This window comes from Chaetura pelagica, unplaced genomic scaffold, assembly GCF_000747805.2.
Source record: "Chaetura pelagica isolate M959 unplaced genomic scaffold, ChaPel_1.0 scaffold271, whole genome shotgun sequence".
Classification (NCBI taxonomy): Eukaryota; Metazoa; Chordata; class Aves; order Apodiformes; family Apodidae; genus Chaetura; species Chaetura pelagica.
The window spans coordinates 1,155,465-1,178,109 of record NW_009952106.1 but is presented as its reverse complement, the minus strand read 5'-3'; the positions used below and the strand labels follow the sequence as shown (position 1 = coordinate 1,178,109).

Here is a 22,645-nt window from a genome sequence, read left to right as displayed (position 1 = left end):
TTGTCTCTTCTGCAGCCAGTTATTCCAAGTGCCATTTCCATGGTCAAAACACCAGCAACATCCCTCTCCCATCTGCACAGCTGCAGAGTCTGTTGTTCTCTTCAAAACTACCCAGGGCAGCTGGCACACGCTGCAGGGCAAGTCAATTCAGCACCTTCTGCAGCTTGCCCTTAGCACAGTGGTAATGACAGACACCACAGCTGCAAGAATTGACTTTATCTTACATTTTGCTCTCACTTGTCATATCAAAAAGACTTTTCAAGCACACAGGTGGGGGAAGGGGGCTGCTGCTATGAGCAATAAAACACAGCCTCCTCTGAGGTGGAACATATCTGGTTAACAAGGCTCAGGAACATTATCTAATTGCTTAGGCTAGAAAGGGAAAAGCAATCTAAACTGATTTGAAGCTTCAGAGGGAATTAGGGAAGCAGAATATAATTACCTAAGTTGGAATATGGCCAGAACTCATGGGGAAAAAAAGTGATTCTCATCTATAATGACCACAAACAATCAGCAACTTAGTTTTCAATTCCTTTCCAGAGTGGAACAGGCATGCATTTGAGCTCATTCACACTAATGTTGCTCTTTAAGTAGGAGCTTTGAGGCAAGGAAAGATGCATTGGATTTACACCAACATAGCTGTCAATTACATTGCAGCACCGTGCTAGAGAGACCATGTCTTACACCACTCAGGTGACCTCAAGTTTGAGAACAGGCAGATTTTCAGCCCCTGAACTTCACAATTTTTAAAATCCCCCAGCAGAACTTCAATAAATTAAGTACAGACTAACAACTAACTGCAGCCAACTACTTTTCAGAACATCCTATATCTGTAGCCTGAGGACTTTCCACAAAGCACCCACGGAAGAACAGCAGGTTTTCCATGGTCAGCTGTCAACTCTCAGCTCTGGGTCCATGCAGCAGGACAGCAACACTGACCAGGGCTTCTGCCCCAGCAGAAGATCTTGGTGGCAAAGGGCTTGGTCAAAGTCTGTATCTTGCAAGCATATGTTGGTACTGCTCTTAGTCTCAGTGTCACAGTGACAAGAGACCAGAGAGGCATGCATTATATCAAGGCTGTAAAGCCTTCAATCTCATTAGCTCTGGCATGCTGTTACTTTGAAGCTTCCCTGGTATTTTACAAGCTGTGAGAAGCAGCCATACCAAATCTGGTCTGTTGCAAAGGACAGCCAGACTCCTACTCAGGTCTGAAAGATTACATAGCTGCCTGCAGCTCACATCAAGTCCATATGTGGGACAGGTGATAGGTAAACATCACTTGTAAAATGCTTCCAGCAATGCCAGACTGGCCCTTTTCTACCTCCAACCTTGCAAAACCTGCAAACAAGTAAAGAAAAGGCTGGTACCCTTCTGTTACAGCCTACCTGGAAACAGAGGGGAAAATTCAGCTCTGACAAGGTCTGAGCCTTGACTGTTCTCATTGTAAATATGGCAGAAGAAGGCTGGAGCGCACAGAAGATCCTCAAAAGCAAAGTCCACTTCTGTTTCCCTGAGGAGGAGATTTGCCCATGGCAGTCATCACCAGCCCTAACTCCTAAGAGCTTAGACAGGCAGCCTTCACAGAAAACTCAAGTCTTCACAGAAAGAGAAATGTCACAGGCTAAAACACTTAAAAATAATGTATCAAAAAGAAAAGAAAAAAAGGAAACCATCAGCAGCAGGCTTTGCTCTCCACCCTCCGTCACACTTCGGTTCTTAAATGTAAAGCAGGGTGGTGGGACACACAGGGCGTCTCCAGTCCACTGTAGCCTGAGTGAAATGCAGATCACAAACACTTGTTAAGTGTCTTGCACTGACCTTGAAAAAAGGTCCAGAGGAAGCCAATGATGGGTTTTCTGTCTCTAATACATATGGATCCAATTCCACCTTCCGTTGCAAAATTGTAACTTTCACTGCAGTCGATGGGAATTACACCTATTTAATAGACGGCAGAATTGATTTTGTGATCTCAGGTGTCTGCCCTGCAAGATTTCCAGCCCACATAACTTTAGATAAAAATCCAGCAAACCCTAAGATAATGAAGTCTTTGAGATTCCACAAACGCTGCCTCACTGAGCAAAGCTCAGCAGTGGCTGGAGCTCGATGCAATCACAGGCTTCTGCTAAATTACCTTGGGCCAGAAACACTGCAGATCACTGCATTGCCATACAGGCTAGGCACTAATGTCATGAGAATTGCTACCTAAGGGATATTTTTCTCGCCATTCCATCTCTCCCAGGCAAAATGCAAAGGGGATGACGTGTACCATGAGGTACAATTTGCATCTAAGAGTTGAGGCTTTAGCTTGAGATCAAGCTGTTTGACTTTACTCTGTAAGCTTTGCTTGCACAGTGCAAATGCAAAGGTGTGTTTAAGGAGGTTCCTTTACCAGACAGAAGGAATGAGAAAGACAGCAGGAGCAGCTGTCACCTGCCAAGATGCTGCTTTGCAACTTTGTCGGCCTCATGTTGAGGACTGTGAAGTGCCTGACAGGAGCAACAAAGGTCTCAGATACATATTTTGCTAGTGGGTCTTTGCATCTTGATCTAAGTATTCCTGGGAAACCTGGAGTCTCCTCAGCTTTGCTTCCTTCTGTGCTCTCCTCACAGAGCTTCTGAGCACAAGTAAAGGGCAGGAGGCTACTGCCAGAGCCAGCAAGAACCTGGCAGCCAGGGGAATGTGGTGGAGAGGACAGGACAAAATCCTGAAGCATAAGAACAAGGGTCTACATCTTTTCTCTCAAAACATTTCATGTTTTCTGTGGCACGGGAAGGCTCACTATGCTGGAAGAGCACGTGAGGCACCATCTTCCCCCCACAGCAGCTGGGAGGAGAAGCTAGAGTCATGCTGAACAACGGGCTGGGAGCTTTGCAGGGCTCACCTTGCAGTGCCATCCCCCAGCAATGCCTGCTCCAGACCTAAAGGCTGCCCCAGAGACCTAAAGATTAATTAAGAGCATCGAATCAAGATTTTGGCATGCAATCCCTGTTACCCTTGCAGGACACAGTTTCTCCCTCCTTTGGGAACACTCAAGAGAGCATTAATGCATTCAATCTGGCATCACTTCTCCATTAACAGTGCCTCAATACCAGCAGACCCTGCAGACCTGGGTGATGCATTCTTCTTGCGGCACAGAAATCACATTGCTTACCAGTCATAGTGGCCACAAACTGCACCACTTTGTTGGCCTTTGGCCATAGTGATGGTGGCCCACTAGGACAGGGAGCACAGGCAGCTTCCAGGGAGCAGGTCCTGCTGATGGGCTGCCCCTCATCTCTCCAAAGACAGACAGCAGAAAGCAGTGCTGTGGCACCCTGCAGAAACCTGCACCATACAGAAAGGGAGGTGGGAGAAGAAGCAAACAGACACATCACCGCTCCTCTGTTGAGGGCAAGTGTTTTGACTGAAGTAATTTAGTTTACTGTTCTTCCCAGCTTTGTGCATGCCTCCCATTTGCAAAGGGACAGATACTAATGCCTTCCCTGCAGGCTGGTCTGCAGCTGCACAGGTAAGGGAACCAGGTGCAGAGAGATTAAGGATTATGTCTGGGGTGCTCAGGAGTCAGCAGTTCAGTCCAGGAGCTCACTGCACTCATTTCTTCCCATAGCTGAAACAGTCTTCACCAACGTATGGTGAGAAAAAGCCTCTGTGGTGCTCACCCTTTCAATTTCCAGTCCAACAGCCCAGTCAGATGTCTGCCAGCCTCCCACAGAAGGAATCACAGTACTGAAAACACTGTGGCCCTCAGGGCCTGTTTTCTGTATGGTTTCCAGCACACTTCAGCACGGGCTTTCTGGCGCATCCCCACCCTGTGGTAACCGCTCGTGCCACGTAACACCCTGAGAGCCCAGAAAGAGGTGCTAAGAGATGGAGGGTTCTACTCCTCTCACCAGCAACACGATTCACTGCAAGAGAGATACAGCCCCTGAGGAATAACACAACGGAGAGAAGCGATGAGCAGGCAGTAGGAGATGGAGACAGAAAGCCGTCTTAGTGTTTATTAAAATAGCATCTGCTAGTCACCTCCTTGGCAGTAGCAGCATTTATGCTGTAAAGCAGTGCCTTGAGGCAGAAGCCAGTACTTCTGGAGTGACATCAGCACCCCTCTGAGATGTGCACAGTGCAAACACCTTGTCCCCCGCAGGAGACTGAAAGCACAGCCTTGCCAATTGCCTCCTCAGCTGCAGTCTTTCACTTCCAAATTGCCCCAACACATGGAGCCCCTCAGTGCAATCCCTGTTACCCTTGCAGGACACAGTTTCTCCCTCCTTTGGGAACACTCAAGAGAGCATTAATGCATTCAATCTGGCATCACTTCTCCATTAACAGTGCCTCAATACCAGCAGACCCTGCAGACCTGGGTGATGCATTCTTCTTGCGGCACAGAAATCACATTGCTTACCAGTCATAGTGGCCACAAACTGCACCACTTTGTTGGCCTTTGGCCATAGTGATGGTGGCCCACTAGGACAGGGAGCACAGGCAGCTTCCAGGGAGCAGGTCCTGCTGATGGGCTGCCCCTCATCTCTCCAAAGACAGACAGCAGAAAGCAGTGCTGTGGCACCCTGCAGAAACCTGCACCATACAGAAAGGGAGGTGGGAGAAGAAGCAAACAGACACATCACCGCTCCTCTGTTGAGGGCAAGTGTTTTGACTGAAGTAATTTAGTTTACTGTTCTTCCCAGCTTTGTGCATGCCTCCCATTTGCAAAGGGACAGATACTAATGCCTTCCCTGCAGGCTGGTCTGCAGCTGCACAGGTAAGGGAACCAGGTGCAGAGAGATTAAGGATTATGTCTGGGGTGCTCAGGAGTCAGCAGTTCAGTCCAGGAGCTCACTGCACTCATTTCTTCCCATAGCTGAAACAGTCTTCACCAACGTATGGTGAGAAAAAGCCTCTGTGGTGCTCACCCTTTCAATTTCCAGTCCAACAGCCCAGTCAGATGTCTGCCAGCCTCCCACAGAAGGAATCACAGTACTGAAAACACTGTGGCCCTCAGGGCCTGTTTTCTGTATGGTTTCCAGCACACTTCAGCACGGGCTTTCTGGCGCATCCCCACCCTGTGGTAACCGCTCACTGCAACAGCTCGTGCCACGTAACACCCTGAGAGCCCAGAAAGAGGTGCTAAGAGATGGAGGGTTCTACTCCTCTCACCAGCAACACGATTCACTGCAAGAGAGATACAGCCCCTGAGGAATAACACAACGGAGAGAAGCGATGAGCAGGCAGTAGGAGATGGAGACAGAAAGCCGTCTTAGTGTTTATTAAAATAGCATCTGCTAGTCACCTCCTTGGCAGTAGCAGCATTTATGCTGTAAAGCAGTGCCTTGAGGCAGAAGCCAGTACTTCTGGAGTGACATCAGCACCCCTCTGAGATGTGCACAGTGCAAACACCTTGTCCCCCACAGGAGACTGAAAGCACAACCTTGCCAATTGCCTCCTCAGCTGCAGTCTTTCACTTCCAAATTGCCCCAACACATGGAGCCCCTCAGCCTCCTGGAGCTCTGCTCTGCAGACTGTGCTGCCTGCCAGGAAGGTCTGTAGTTTTGCACTGTCTGAAATACTCAGGTGTAGGGAGGAAGGACACCACAAGAGGAAACACCTGGAGATGCAGGACACTGCTGCTGCTGCAGCAGAGTAAACCCCCTCAGCTAGACATGTGGACATCCCAGCCATGAAAACCAGCTGGGGAGGCCATGCCCTACAGCAACTGTCAGCTTTGCCCTTCCCTCATCCCAACAAACCACATTGCATTAGGCCAGATCCTACAACAGGGAAGGCACAAGGTGTCCCACATAATGTCTTCAACAACAGGTTTTGGGCTACTAAACACACAACCTGCCACAGACTCTAAGCCATCACTTCAGCCAGGTTTCTCAAAGCAGAGGTTGATCCTTACACGTTAGCATTTATTGCTACTCCCTTTGCATGCTCCCTCCTTCCTCGTAAAACAAAAACACATGTAGGCTGTTTCATGGTCTGTTTCGCTCAAATCAGTCTGCTTGCCACAGAAACACACCCACATGGGGGCAGAGCTCAGCAGCAGTTTAATGGCGTGTTGCAGTACCAGATACCACTAGAGTAGGGCAAGAGAAGGAGAAGCGTTAAATATCTCATATCAGACATTAAAATCCTTCTGCAGTGACTAAAAAAAATAATAAAAATAGAGGCACCCAGAACAAAACAAACTCGTGGTGGTTTTGTGTTTGTTTCAGGGAGTTTTGCTCTTGGGGGTTTTGTGGTGGGGTTTTTTATTGGTTTTGGGTTTTTTTAGTACCTCTAGGTAACTAGATAAGCTGAAAGACTAGTGGAATGCTGGATATTCACACCAGCACAGTGGTCAAAACAGTACTTCACCATTCACCACCCATTGATGCCACCAAAGCACTGGAAGATGCTCCCATCTGCTCCCAAACCAGGCATTTTCTGCCCTATCCTGTGGTCTTGTCCCACAGCACTGCATAGGATGCTCCCAGCTCTACTTCACGAAGCTGAAGGAAGACAGGTAAATAAAAAAATAAACAACAAAGCCAACAGCTGACAACAGAGGGCTCAGTGTGCCTTGCATATGCACCAGGGGCAATAGTGCTGCTGGGCAGACATAAAAGACATGAGCTAGAGACCCAGGAAAGGCAGCTCTTCAGTAGCTACAAGGGGTAGCTAATGTGGCAGAGGCTGAGGAAGGTGGGAAGCAGTGAGGACTTTCAGCCCAGAAGCATCTTCATCCTAGGCTGTTAGCACTCTCATGGGTATGGGAGCGCTCTGGAAAGAACTTGCCTCAGGATGCCACAGGAACCAGCCAGGTCTGTAAGCAGCTACTCCAGAGGACAAAGACAAGCAGAAACTGCAAGCTTGTCTGGCTGGAGACTCACATGCTGCTTTACTTCCTCCAGCACCTTCCTGCCTACTGCTGCTGCTGGCTGCCAAGCTGAAATGATGCAGGAAAATGAGGTGGTTTGTTTTGGAAAAGAGTAGGGGAAAAAAAAATAACATGCTCCAATTGTTCAGAGAGAATTAAGGTTACGCTCAGAAAAAAAACAAAACAAACAAAAAAAAACACCACAAAAAAACCCATCAGGGAGCAGCACCAGACCTACCTAGGGAAAAGCAAGTCTGCTCACTTGGGGGATGGTATTTTGCTCAAAGACCAAAGAGCAGTTAAAATGCAGTTCTGTGCTCTGTATTCAAGACAGCATTGGATGCATAAGGAGCAAGTTTCATCTTGTAGCATGAGAATTCTCTTTGTTTTCCTTGTGTTGCATTTCTCAAGCTCTTTCTTCCCTCCACTTCCAACTCCTTTGATAACTAAACGATGCAGTTACACGGCTGGTGAGGAAGCAGAAAGCACCCAAGCTGGGATCTCCCTGCAACACACAGGGGCCAGATAGACAGTTCTGAATCCGCTGTAGCTATCTGCACTAGAGCACATCTGCCTGGCAAATCTACTCCCCTTCACCTCTTTGTTCTTCACACAAATTGCTCGTAACTCACAGGGAGAGAAATGGGGAGTTCCCATCAGTGTCTTTTCCTAGCTTGTCGGAAGCCAGAGTTTCAACCACAGTCTGCTGCACAGATGACCACAATCCAGATCATCCCTGCACTGACTCCAATTTACCACTACACTTGACGGGAGTCTGTGGTCTGAGGACCAAAATGTAAACTGCTGCTCACAGCCAGGAAGAGCTGCCAGGGTCAGTGGAGGGAATTGATCTCCCTGGTCTTGTGGCATCAGCCCCAGAGGGGGAGGAGATGCAGCCCCTCGAGCTCACCCATACACATGGGCTTGTGCAGCATGAGAGTCAGGGTTGGAAGGGACTGAGTGGAGCAGTGTCCTCCCTGAGTCACACCAAGGCCCAGCAGTGTGGGCAGGCAAGAAAGTAAATAGACAGATGTGAGTGTAGCCTTCAAGGAAAGCTGCTTCTAGCATTTCAGGGGAACTCACCCTGCCAGTGGTGTTACCTCCTAAAATAAAATATGCCGTACAAGACACTAAAAAGAACACAAGAATACACATCTACAGAGATGGTGAAGGGAAGTAGGTGGCGATTTCTGTAGTCCTGAACCAGACAGAGCCTGATACGGTTTCTGGGACCGGTCACAGACTCTGCTGTGCATCGAAGGAACACACTAGGTTTCTGTAGAGACCTTATATACGTTCCTGGTAGCCATTTCCAAGCCATGCTGCACAATATATGCTACAAAACTTTAAATGTTCATCAGAAGAAACACCTTGCCTCTATCCTTGTGATAACTTGTGAGTATGTGCATCCCTCCCTATCCCACCTTCCCTCAGCAGGGGAGGGTGACTCAGTATTTTCTCCTTAGAACCAAGGCAAAGCAACCCCCAACAACCTATCTGTGTGGTCCTACCCGAGAAACCTCCTCTTGCCAGGCTGCTGCTTGGTGCAAGAGCATCCTCCATGGGAGCAAGCACAAAACACGGTACCAGCTTAGATTTCTCTCCTGGGCACAGCAGCAAGGCGCAGCTTGCTTTCTTTGTTGCAGGAACCAACACTGCAGAGGAGAGGCAACGTGTAAAAGACAACAGGAAACAGTTCAGCTCCCTCCTACAGCCTGTGCCACAGCCCAGGAGGCGGGAGGCAGTGGAACGAAAGGGCAACATGTCCAAAGCAATGCCAAGGACCTGCAGCTTAACAACTCATGAGTCATTCTTCTTTTTGCTAGAACTCTGGAAACTGGTCATGCTTAGGCCAGGGTTTGGACCAATTAGCTGGCATGAAAGGCTTAAAATCCTGCACCTGGTGGGAGCCAATCACTGGCACATGTCAAGGAAATGGCACCTTGGATTTTAATTGTCCCCCTCTAGCCCATTTTGCTCAGAAAGGCTGGCACAGCACTTCTGCTGCCTGTTGTCCAGAAAGCCATGCTACATGGAAGAACAGGGTTCTCCGTCCCTTGAGAACGAGGCTAGCAGCCTTCCTACAGCAACCAGCACCCTTTTCAGCCCTCCACAGGCCCTCTCCCTCCAGCACCCTAACAAGCCCTCTGCTGACTATAAACGCAGCAACAGCACATTCCACAGCCCTGCTATTAAATACTCCCCTAAACATTACAAAACACTGCTGTGACCATCCCCATAGAGCTCCCCTCATGCCATCGACTGCAGGGACCTCTGCTTGACTGCTTTAAAAAGCTTATAAACTTTCCCACTCTTTCTCAAAGCCAAGAGTTACTGCTCTCCCTGGGACCCGGGCTGGTTCCCTGAAAGTTATGGCTAAATAAAAAATAAACTTGTGTTTTAAGAACTGTGCAGATTTAAATAACTTCATTTCTGCCTTTCTGTCTCCCCCTCCAAGTATTACTGTGACCATCACTAAATTAAAGTAAGTATGACAAAGCTGAGGACAACTCCAGCCTATTTTAAAAACTAAAAACAGTGTAAGGAGAATAAATCCATCCTATTACTTCCCTGAATTATTTGCTTTTACACAAAGGAAGGTTTTTCTCTCTTCCCCACTTTACAAAAAGGATTTTTCTAACTTAGGCTCCTATATTTGGGCAAGTAATAGAAAACTGGCAGTGTGGTGTCACTAGTTAACATGGAATCCCAATGTAAAGTTAAGGATCAGCTTGTTCAGCTGAAATTTAAGAATTGGAGAAGATGTCTACATATTTCAGGGTGATGTATTTCAAGACACAACACTGACTTTTCTGGCCTTCTCAGAGGCAGAGTGCACACTCCTAGGCATAAACAAGGGCTTCCAAATCACCTCCCCCTCCCTCCAACCATGATTTTACAACTGCCTTTTTACCAAGATGGAGTGCTAAACCTTAAACCCAGAGGTCTCAAGCCCAGCACAGGGACTGGTGGGAGGCAGGTGGCACTAGGCAGGCTGGCAACCCAACAAGACACTGGAATCTAGGAGCCTTGTTCATGTTATTAGGTTTTTCACTATTATTGAGATTTTTGACAGCTGTTCATAGCTACAGGAACTGGATTTAAGAAATGCTGAGACTGTTTTCTTATCTGGATCACTTCTGAGGCAATAATGCAGCAGGGAGACAACTGGGAAGAGTGGAAGCTCCATCTCCTTATGGCACCCTCAGCACAGCTTTGGGTGGAAGCTGGGGCCTGAAGCTTGCTGTTATCAGGCAACTTCTGGCAGACCCCAAGAAACCATCAGCATCCAGCAACTCCTGTAGTGGGCTCTTAGAGATGCAGCACCCACACAGCCTCTCTCCTGCAAAAGAAATTGCGGTCAAACCAGTTGTGAGCCCAGCTGGACCAGGCTGAAGCCCACTAGCTGCAGCCATCCTCTAAGGAAACCTGCTCCTCAGCCAGTACCAGCAGTGCACGGAGGGAAGGTGGAGGCAGAGACCACCTTGGGCCTCTCTCCCCACCTCTTTAAAAGGCTGCAGGGAGGGCAGCTTTCTCATGGCAGGGTTGTGCCACCTTCCTGCCAAGGGGATGCAAAGGGCTGCCACTCTCCCCTTGGCAGGCAAGTGCCCAGAGAACCCAGAGAGACAGATGGAGGGTGCCCAGCTAAGAGTTCAATCAGGTTGTTGGTTTTTTTCAGCCAGTTACCTGGCTCAAGCTTGATTCCCACTTGAGAAATACCACCCTGCAAACCCCCATTACGCCCCCCCACCTTTGAATTCTGTGCAAATTGGAATACAAATCAGAGAAAAAAGCTTTTCCTCTGTTTGAACAAATTGCTATAGATTCACCCCTGTCTCAGGTCAGAGCCCCCGATAGGAAATATTTTCACTGGCTGACTGCTAATAGACTCTGGAGCAGCCATTGGATCAATACCTGAATAAGAAAATTAGCCAAAGAACACAATCTGATTTTGCCTTGTTTTGAATTACAGCGAGTTTGTGTTTATTTCACTCCCTTTTCCCTCCTTGTTTCTCTAGCACACTTCCCCCATCCTTGCTCCCTGGTTACCTATCTATCAAATCTAGTCAGATTTGTGGGGATATAATAAAGTACGTGCAGGAAGATGTAATGCTTGTTGAAAAATGTTTACATGCATTAATGTTTCCCCAGTGAAACTGCAGCACTGCCACTCCCTCAGAGGAGACGGTTCAGGAGCAACAAAGAGATTTTCACATAGACTTCCCCTCAAAAAAAGCCATATGCAAGCAATGCAAGAAATCTGCAAAGCAGGAGTGGGGACTGGCTACACACTCCCTCTCAGAAAACCCAAGAGGTCAGCAGTGAAGTCTCAACACTGGGAATTAAAAAACCAAACCTAATAATAAAAGTGCAGCTTGGTTCTTTCACTCAATACTGGGAGCAATGGAGATGTGTAACTACAGCTGGCCTAGATTTCAGATGCACAGAGAACAAGGCAGACTAGAAGTCATCCCTGTTCTTTGAAAGGCTTCACCAGCAAGGGAACAAGTAAAGCTGATGCCTTTCACAGGGATGCAGTGCTGTGCTTCTGGCAACTGAATACATGGACCTTCCTGACTTCACACTCCCTTCTTGCTAGTTTAAAGCCTATTTTATTTTAACCTGGAAATGGCCCTAACAAGAGGGGGAGAGACAGAAAAAAAACACCCAACCATCAAAACCAAAAAAACCCAACAACAACGAAAAAGAAAAACATTTTTAAAAGCTACCATACCAGCTGTTCAGATATGGAAAGTTGCCCAGATAAAATTCAGTGGGACTAAAACATTCTTTCTACTTCCTACCCCAGCATCCCACTCTCCATGCCACCTACAATTGTGTCAAATGAAGAGAAAAAGCAAAACTCAATCTTCAGCTTCCTGTTCTGGCACTTCACGCTGTGAAGCAAAGCCACCAACCAGGCACCTATGGTGAACTCAAAGTGCAAAAAAACACCACAAGTGGCTTTGAACTAAACAGGCTGAGACAACCCCTTTACACAGCTTCCCTGAGAAACTGCACATCTTTCTTCCTAACCCTTCATTTACCACTACGCACCAGGGACACAACCCTCTTCTTTTGACATGGTGCATAGTGCAGGGCATCTGCTCAACACTTCCTGCTTTCAAATCAAGAAACTGACTGGAAATCTCCAGAGAGGCCCTGCAAGAAGCATTTGAGCAATAAGTATATATATTATGTATATGCACACACATACACACACAGATTTTTCTCCCCGTGGTATGTAGTCAATGGGCTTATTACTCTTTTCCACCAACTCTAACCCAGAAGTGTGCTAATTATAGTAGGATTAATCAGAGAACTTTAAAGAGCAGGATAGACCATAAGGAAATCCTTTCCATAAACATCATGTAGTAAGGAGCACCTCATAGGAAGAAACCAAGAAAGACGTTTTCTTCAGAAAGCAACACTTACATACTGGATGAGGCCAGTCAGGCAGGTGGAGCATATAGTGTGTAAAGAAAAGGTGAGAAAAGTTTGGGTGGGTTTCTTTATTTGCTGGTGGGTTTTGTTTGCTTTTTTTTTTCCCAAGCCTTAAAAGAAGACAAGGGAGATCTTGCTGCTATTACCTAACTGAGATTAGGACAGGAAGACGGACACAGTCAGACTCTTCCCAGAGGTGCATGCTAAAAGAAAGAGGGGAAAAAGCCACCAGATACAACATAGGAAATTTCCATTGGCCATAAAGACAAAACCAGTTTCACCATGAAGGTGATCAAACACCAGTAGAAGGGCCCAAGGAGCTTGTGGACCCTCCACAGGATTATAGAATCATAGAATGTTGGAGGTTGGAAGGAATATATATCCAACTGAATGAGGTCCTTAACATCCTGCCTGAACTTCAAAGTTGGCTGTAACATCAAAGTAGCCTTGCTTTGAGCAGGGGACTGGACCAGGTGACTTCCAGAGGCCCCTTGCAACTAGAATTATTCCATGAAATAAACAAGGCAAGAACGGGCTAGATCGGTAGCAGATTTCAACTTGGAAATGTAGAAGTTAGGTAAAATACCTAAACCACCAAAGGGGACTGTCAGGGACATTAGAATTAGGAATAATATATTTTCCTTTTACTTACTCTGGTCTTTTGGTTTGGTTTGTTTGTTTTTAAAGATTTGTTCCATTATTGCAGATGTTAATAGAGACGAACAAGGGGTTTTATGGTTTAGGGACTCTAAACCAAACTGCAGTCCAGGCAGTAGGAATTTCTGTCAGTCCTTCCACTGAGATAGAGACTGAATCCTCAATTAAAACTACTGCAGTTTAAATCTCTAGGCCTTGCTGTCTTCCAGAAAAAGGTAAGAGGAATGGAAATTTGCCACAGATTAGATGCAAGCTCGGTCAGAAGGAATCAAAACTGTAGGGCTTCTGTTTTCTTTAAAAACAAACATGAATTTCCCTCTCCCCTTTGTACACAGTGTTGATTTTCACTATGACAAAGTTACTGTACTGGTTTCCCCCCGAGGACTATAAAACCCAGAAAGAGCTTCTGGAAAGGTGGCCACAGAGCTCCCAAAACAGTACAAAATGTCATAGCTTTCCTCAGGCAGGGATTCCAGGGGAATCTAGGGGATTAGCAGACAGACACAAGCACTTTTCCCAAAATGGATAAATGATGCCTTAGCTGTAGTGCCTACAGCCATACTGCTCACTTAAGACACCTCACTGCTGCCATCCATGGGCACATGAGCTCCTGAGGAAGTGCTACCAACTACTAGAAGGGATTCATAGATCAGCTGCAAAAGGGGAAGAGTCACACTCCTGAGGGACTGGAAAGAAAGAAAGAAAGGTCACTTTACATTTAAGTAGATGAGGACTTCACGCAGTTCTTCAGCAAAAAGGACAGCACTTCTCTTGATCCAACCTAACCATCCCCAGATGGTGCCGATGTGCTGCAGTTGTACATCTATTACTCATAAGTAACTTGAGAAACAACAAAACACTGACCTGGCAGCAATGCACAGTAGGAGCACAAGAGCATCACAAGGTAACAGCTTCCTCTCTCTCCACGCTGGGAAGTTTAGAGTCTGGAGGTTGTTCTGTTCTGGAACACGGAGGAGTTGAGGTTTGGCTTCTTTTCAGTGTCAGCACAGGGCTGACAAAGTCCCCAGTAGACCTAGGAGCTGCCCCAGAACCCAAACTCCCAGCTCCCTGATGATCACCAGGCTAGGTGCTCACCTCAGTGAGATGATACATTTAATGTCAAATATGTATGAATAATTACAAACATACTATCGGGAAGGAAAGAAGAGACATGAACACAGCAGAAAAAAACATCTGCTCTGGTCAGCAGGACAATCTGAATGGTTCCTCCTAAGGTATTGCTCTGAGAGTAACAATTACAATCTGACTACATCTGACAGAAAGAGGTAGATTCAGAGCAACTTTGGAGGCCTGTATGCACCCACATAGCTTCTGCAGCATCGAAGGTACTCAGAAAATAAAGACCAAAGCAGCAGAGGCAGGATGAGTACCAACAGCACTGCTCAGACCCTTATACCTTCCCCACAGAGAAGCAGCCCTGGAGTATGTAAGCCACCACAAACTAGCCATAAACACAGGAGATGGAGACAGACAGAGCTGCCATGCAAGGCGCTACCAAGGGAATGTCCCTGGGTTGCAAGGGCAGCTCCCATCCCCTCACTCAGCTGTCATGGGCCACCAGTCTGTAAAAGTCAACCATTCAGATTAAAATCAGGAGAGTCAAGTTGCGAATATCAGCTCTCACAAATTGAGACCAGTCACAAGCACAGATGGTCCACCCAACAGCACGAGGCAGACTGATATCCAGTAAGGGAGAGGGACCGAGGCAGAGCACTCAGCTGCACTGAGGTCTCCAGTTCCTGCAGCAAGTGCTGAAGATACGCCATACTTGTTCAGAAGCTTTCAAAAGCTTCTGAAGAAGCTTTTGAGGGGCACCAGTTCCTGCAGCAAGTGCTGAAGATACGCCGTACTTGTTCAGAAGCTTTCAAAAGCTTTGTGGAAGAGGGGCAGGAAAATACACCTCACGAGCACCACACCTGCTACTTAATCTTATTCATACAAAAAGATCAAACCAAGCTTCCAGCTGCTGTTTGTCTTCAGAGCAAAGGATAAAGGTATCACTGGCGACATTTCAATGCCACGTGTATTTCTCTTGCTGCTGCTTCAGTGGCAGGAATTTGTTGTATTTGGATATTAACATGCAGGGAAGCAGGGGAAAAGGGCTTTCTTCACTTGCAGACCTCTTGCAGGATTTTGTTTGCATACTCATTTTATGTGCAAAAGTATATAGTTAAGACTTTATTTGCAAAGCTCTCTCTTGCAGAGCCAAAATGTGTATTTAAAATAAGTGATAATGTATCCCTTTAACACAGCTTTTATTGTTCAAACAAATATTATTTTAAGCAAAGTGAATTCAGCAAGGATTCTGAAGGTGAAATACCAGGAACCAGGGAAAAGGAGAAGGAAGAGGGAGAAGACAGCCGGGACAATGGAACAAAGACCCCCCACTATCAGGCCCTTATCTCCAGAGCCGAATGAGATCCTGAACACTAGCTCTATTTCTGTCCCTTCCTTCCAGCTGTACTTTTCGAGGTCACCAGAAAAGTTAGGGAATAAACGTAGGTGACAAAGGCAAGGAGAAAAGATTTCAAGCAATGTAATGCAATTAAAAATGAAAAGTTCCTCTTATCCTAACATAACAATCCTGCAGGAAACCAACGGGTGGGAAAAAAATAAAACCCAAAATAAACAACTCTTGCCAGCCACATCCAATTCACTTCAAGATAGTAAGTCATGAGAGTGACAGGCTTGCAATCTCTAGGAAAGGATACTCCAATAACACCACATACCAGAAAAAAACCCAAAACAATAAAAATACTTTTGGGGAAGGAAAGATTGCTTTTCTCAATATTTCAGACTGACCAACAAAAGCAATAGCACGACTCACTGAGACTTGAGCTCTAGTTCAGTAAGAATTACCCCATTGTAGAATAATCACAAGCATAATCCAAGTCCTCCAGACTAGTTGGGGTTGAAACCAAAGCACCCAGACAATTTTTGAGTCCAGAAAAAAGAGAAATCTCCCAACAGAAACCACTATCTTGGAGATAGCTCCAGAAAACCCCAACTACAGAGCTTGGCCTCTCCAGCAGCATGTTACCCAGCTCGCCCACAACCCAGGGCACTGCCCTCTGGTTGTAAAAAGCAAGTACATTATGGCTTTATGAAAAAGGTTCACATTTAAGGAATTTCTGCGCTTTGATGACAGATCTGCTGTTGGATTCTCAAATAGCAGCTCACCAAAGGCAGCTCAGGGGCTGCCCGAGAGTGGCAGCAGCTCAGTGACCACAGCAACCAGCCCTCAGTGTAAAGGTGCTCGCCAAGGCACCCAAGTGGGAAACTGCCACAAAACAAAAAATGTCTCGAGTCAAAATGTAATGGTGATGGGGGTGGAAACAAACACATGTTCATGAAAACCTGTTAACTACCAAGACATGACTCCACACAAAAAAGGAGTTTGCCTATGCCCTCCCTTCACATCCAGATGGAAACACCTCCCTAAAATCACCAGTTTACTCTTCAAAACATCTGTCTAAGGCAGAAAAATGGCACCATCTTTCATTCACACAAGCAGGAGGCCAGAATAAACTAACAGACCTGTCTTTTTTTAGTGATTTGTTTTAAGGCTTTTTTTATATATAAAAAAAAAACCCAACACAAACCAAACATACTTGGCTTACACTGAAGTCTTTAAAAAAAGTCATAAAGGAAGACTGATGGAGACAGGATCCAAGCCATTACACACAGCATTTCAGGCCAACATTTTCACCAGAACAACAGCTCATCTGGATTTAACTCCCTCTTGCCTTAAAATTAAAATGCTATCTATATGAGTAGCAAAGCAGAGCCAAGAACTGTAGCCAGGAAAGCAAATCCTCTAAGATTTTCCCCACCCTACTTCTGACTTCTGTTTTCACAGAGGACCTGAAGAAACACAACCATTCCTGCCAAACAGTACCAGAGGCTGGAGTCAGAGTCTGGCCATCAGCTTTTGCTGGTGGATCACAGGCACAGGGGCTGCTCACCCACACCTCCACAGATGCTAATGAGTAAAAAGTCATGGCAGGAAAGTGAGCAGGTGTGACAAAGCACATGCAAGAAATAAAACCTTCTATCAACAAAAATTCAATCAGCCAAATACGCCGAGAAAATTTTGTTCTAATTGGATATGACAAAAAAAGATAAGCTAAAATAAAATACAGGAAAAATCAGAAGAGGTAGCTCACTGAACGAGCCACTTAATTACAAGCTATCACCAACCTACACGATCCTGGGGTTTGGGCTCCAGCCTCAGTGTACCCACAGCTGTGAGCTGTGTATATATGCAAAAGTATATTAAATCCTCCTGTTTCTTGCAATGGAGGTGCTAAAATTTGCCCCCTTTTATGTAACCCTGGAATTACAGGTCTGGCTCTCTAGGAGACGTGGGATTCTGTTCAGGCTAGGTTTCCACCTGGCAGGGACAGCAGCTTGCATTTGTTCCTCCAATCCCTCATTTTCAACAGCAACAATGTCACGGGTATTACCATGAGGCCAATGAAAAAGAGAAATATTCTCAGTCCTAGAATTTACACACCATCAATAGCATCAATTTCTTTTCTCTCTCTTTTTTTTTTTCATCTTGCAATAGCTAGACACATTTCTTTCTCATTTCCCTGTCTATCTCACAAGCATATCACAGATCCTAGTACTTTTTAGCACCTTCCCCTGCTTCCTCCTTCTGTGAAGCTTTTATTTAGGCCTAACAAGCAAAAAGCTCATACGGTGGTTTCCTTCCCCCACCTTCCTCACTTACTACTTCCTCTAGACTTGCTTCGAGACAATCTAATGCGATTCTTAAATTAAAAGCTGCTTATTAAGAATTAGCTCTGCTGGGGCCTTCCAGCATGCTGACCTACTCAAGGAAAGAAAGTTTGCAATGCTGTGGTGGAGGGTTTGCTCCTCATTTTTCTTTATTGCTCTTTTAAGTGTCTGTACAAAACACCCTGCTGACCCATCTGAAGCTAAGTGATAAGCAGCTGATCCACTGAGTTTTACCAAATGTCTCTTATCTAATCTAAACCAATCTCCTTAAGCAAGCCATATGCTGCAAACATACTTTGAAATGCCTCTGTAACAATCTGAGAAGCAGAACTGTTTGTCAAATGGCACACACACTTACTGCTGGCCACTTACAATAAGCATCAGCCACAAGTAGATACATATGCTCATTGTGATCTGCAAAAATCAGCATGGCATCTTTGCCAAGGCTTAGAACACGCCAGAGTGGTTTCTGGTTTCGACAACTACTGTTCACTTAAGCACATTTCTCCTTCTACAAGAGTCTCAAGCCTGATTACCAACCAGGAATATGTAACAAACTGCTCCTTTCAATTTGTTGTGGTGATATTCATGCCTTTCACCCAACATCCCAACATGAAAGATTTACAGTATTAATCAGGCACATCATAGTAAACAGTCATTCTCTACTGTCAATTGCATTTTTCTGCTGGAATAAGTATGAAAGTCCTGAGCTGCTTATCATTTGACCAGCCAGAAAACAAACTATTATTGTGCTATTTTAACCAAAGCTGGAGCTTCGTTTCCATGGGTAACATCTTCAGATGTAGATACATGGTTCAGGAGCTTGACTATCCCATTTTGAAAAACAATTTAGAAAGTTAATCACAGTTAAATACAGGGTTTTCCTACACAAGGAGTTATTCAGGAATAGCTTTTCAAAATTCAAAATTAAAGATTAATTCTAGACCTCTTGTCTAGAGGCTCTCTTTCACACCAATGAGCTGCATCAAGCCAGCTTGCATTGCCTGGAAGATACCACAGAGCAAGAACCACCCTGGCATTTCTCTTGCTAGAGTTAGCGGTTAGTGGATTGTGGTAGCCAAGTCACTACTGCCCTCAAGCCTCCAACTGCATCCCACAATAAAGCCAGCTACTTGGATTTATAGGATCACTACCCAGTTGAACAGCCAGGGGTTGAGTATATCAATTTGCTCTGCAATTGAAAAGCAAGCATGAACCTGGTGTAGATCGTCTACAACTTATTTCTCAGGGAGTCAAGCTCAGGATGTTGCTGCCAGGTGAGCTCAGGTGCAGGGGGCTCAGCACACATGGCAAAGCCCACTCAGGATGTTGCATACATGGCAAAGCCCACTCAGGATGTTGCACACATGGCTGGGGAACAGGCCAGGCTGAGCTCCACGCTGTTATGGCTGCTCTGTGATCAGTCACCAAAACAGGTAATTTAAATCTAGCTCAAGAGTGCACTCAGAAGTTAGTCCTACTTTTGTGTAGGCATAGTGTACATGCACCTTAAGACAATGTGTGTGCAAAAATATTCCACTAATCCTGCTGTCTCATAGCATTGGAAAGCTCCTATATTCTTACCCGGTTTCCAAGTATTTCTCATTTGTAGAGGTACAGGGAACAGCAAGGCACCACCTTTCACTATCTTAAAACAGGGATCTTCCCAACCAGCAGCTAACACCACTGCCCACTGCTGAGCCCGCATATCCAGGGATTAGATAAGGGCCTTCTTATTCAGCAATTATTTGATGGCTGATCAAGATAATCCCCTTCTCAAACACATACTTGTGAATTTTAACTGCTCTAAATATACAAGAAAAATCTCTTTCAAAAAAACCCCAAACCAAAAAAACAACCACCCACCCCCAAAAACCAAAAAAAATCACTAATTTCTTTCAGCCTTCATTAGCATTTGAGAAACAAAAACTAGACACTTCTTCTTCCTGTCTTCATACTTGTAAGAAAAATATGAATACAGCTTAGCACATACTTAAAAATAACAAAACTTGTTGGAATATTCAGACTTCCCTTTTCTTCTTCAAAAGCTGTGCTCTGCCTTATTTTAAAGCCATAGCTCCACCCTCGTTACTATAACTTCTGCTCTGTCCTAGACAGTGTCCCTCATTATGTACCAATGATATGGTCTCCTGCTTTTTCCCCCCCATCACCCCAAATCTCTGCTCCTTTCCTTTTTGTCCTTCCCTCAGGCACCAGAAACAGTCACTTAATCTCCTCCACTCATGACAACAGCTTTCCATAGTAAAAAATGCTTTGATCAAGTGCAAAATAATTTAAACCATTGCATAATGAGTGAACAGATTCCAGAACTAATCTGGTCCTGCACCTCCCTCAGAGCAATTTTTCAAGCCACCTGCAGATTCACACAGAAAAGCCATGCATGTAGCCATGACTGAAAGATTTCACTTTCTCTCCCAGTGTTGTATAGTAATGCTCACCTTTTGGAAGACCTCTAAAGGGTGTCCTAAAATAACACATAACCAGTCAACAAAGGAGCTAAATCAGTAGCAAAAGACAAACATTGGTTTGTTTTCTTGTTAAAAATAGCTTGCTTCTGAGATAACTGCATCAGAGCCTGTTTTCAATGGCTTATTCCTTCTTATTGAGGATGTATTTACCTTGGATCTATCAGCCACAGGGATTGCACTTAATACCAGCTGCACTTTACCAGGGAGAAAAGGATGGTTTAAACTTTGCTGATATTTGATTCTCTATTCTGCCACTGGCAAATCACTTAATCTCCATCTCATTTCCCCACATGCAGAGTGGAGTAACAGTAGGCAACAGAGGCACTATAAAGGTGGAAGTTTGCAGATATTACAGTGATGGGAAACCCATAAATCTATAAGAAACCTTACTAGTGCACTCTGAGAAGGATTTTCACATTCTGACAACTGCAGTAGAAAAGCCCCAGACTAGTTAAGTTTTCTTAACACCCCAACTGGATTCACTGGACTGTCAGGGCAATTCAGCCTCCCACCTCCAGAGCTGGCTCTTGCTGCTCAGGGCACTTTTATGAGCCTCAGTTTCTCACAGTTCCACTATTTCGAGGGATGCTCTTAGTCAAAATAATCCATGTATTAAACTGAGGGAGACACAGTCATTCTTCACTCTGATTCTCAAATGCCTTTTCCACCATGCAAGGCACAGAACAAGCACCAGAAGGTGAAATGGCATTTGTAAGCAAAAGCCATTTTGCCACATTTCTCAAACATCTGTCTGAATCACATCTTTGCTTTTCCTTTTTATTTCATCACAAAGGCACACAAGAGGTGCACAAGATTCCCATCCACATTTATCATAAAACAATTTATGCCAATTAGTGAAGGACCATTTCCTCCTGAAACAGGAGCAGCAACAGCAAGCAGCTACTCTTGTATTACATGTCCACCCGCAGACATCCTAAAGCCTTTCTCACAGCTTGACTTTAGCTTTCAATGTTGCCTCAGTTCTTCTTTAGGTGACATTTGCTAACTTTTCTTCAGAAACTGCTGTTCTTACTGCACCTTTGTCAATTGCTATCCTCACCCTGCCATCATTTCCATTTACATGAACCCAGCAAAAGTATCTGCATGCCATTTGTCCTACACCACAGCTCACAGCGGAGAGAAACCACAAGCCAGCACATCACAGCCAGAGGGATTTTTAGTTACATCAGGGGTACCTCCCTTATGAAAGCTAAAGCAAAGGGAGAGCAGCCAACAATCACGTCCACAAGTGATCTGGAGCATGAGTGAAAGGAGCAACAGGAACACAAGAGAGAATGCTAAAAGCTGTTGAGATCCTTGCTCACCACCTTGCTGCACCCTTTCCCTGGAGGGCCACAGCCTCGTCTAGAAGAACAAGTAGAACATTTAAAGAAATTCTTTATGTTCAGTTGTCTCTCTCTCTAGTTACCTCATTAACTTCAGGTATCTCCTTTCACTAGTCATGGACAAAAGCATCTGGGCATTAAAACTTAAGGTCTTAGTAGTGAGAAGCTGACCTGGGACACAGCATGGCAAATGCACTGCTGCAAAGAGCTCCTTGTAGGCAGTCACGATGCTCTGCAGGCAACGTTGCACTAAGCCAGGGCCCCTAAGTCATGTTTTCCCATAAGCCAAGGCATCAGCATAAAATTCCTCTGCTGTCACACTCTCAGCTCTGCTGCCTCATGAAGCCAATGAGATACATGACTGCACTAGTGCCCTCACCTGAACACATCAGAGGCCCGAAAGTCAACACCTTGCTGTCTTCTTTTTTCCTACTTCAAGAGCAAGACAATGCATGAGGGTCCCCCTTCCCTCATACCTCTTCAGTTTCCTTCAACTCTACTTTATTTCCCCCCCTCTAAACAAACAAAAAAATTACAAAACACAACAACCAAAAAGCCACTGAAATAACGACAATAAAAAACACTCCAAAACACAACCACACGGATATATGAATTAAAAAAAGAGACTGAGATGATGGTTAAAAAGCTAAGTCAGTCCTGCCTTTACTCACTTTATTGTGTGATCTTGTATGATAAACAAGACGTTCCTAGAAGGAAAGATCAGCACTTTCCCACCACACAGGAGTATAACAAAGGAGGGATGGGGGGAAAAAGAGGATCACGAACTGCCTGGGTACGATGTGACAGAGCTTCAGACCCTAAAAAAAACCAACCCAACAACACAGAGAGAGACGCAAAGCGGCACAGAAGCAGCAGCAACAACAAAAAACACCCTGAAAACAGCAGCTCGCTCCCGCGAACTTCGGCTTCGCCCCGGCGCTCCGGAGCAGGTCGGGAAGATGGACAGGCGAGGTTTTTCCCCGGCTCCACCAAGGCGGGAAGGGAGCGGAGGAGCCGCCCGGGGACACCGTCCCCCCCCGCAGGACACGACCTGCTCCCGCCACACGGGCGCTCCCAGCCCCGCG

At 45.6% G+C, this 22,645-nt stretch overlaps 1 protein-coding gene across 1 annotated transcript in view; it reads right to left on the bottom strand.

The window, feature by feature from the left end:
- The window catches only part of MDGA1 (MAM domain containing glycosylphosphatidylinositol anchor 1), a 151,991-nt gene that overhangs the window by 122,639 nt on the left and 6,707 nt on the right, over positions 1–22,645 (bottom strand). The gene's annotated exons all lie outside the window — the stretch shown is intronic.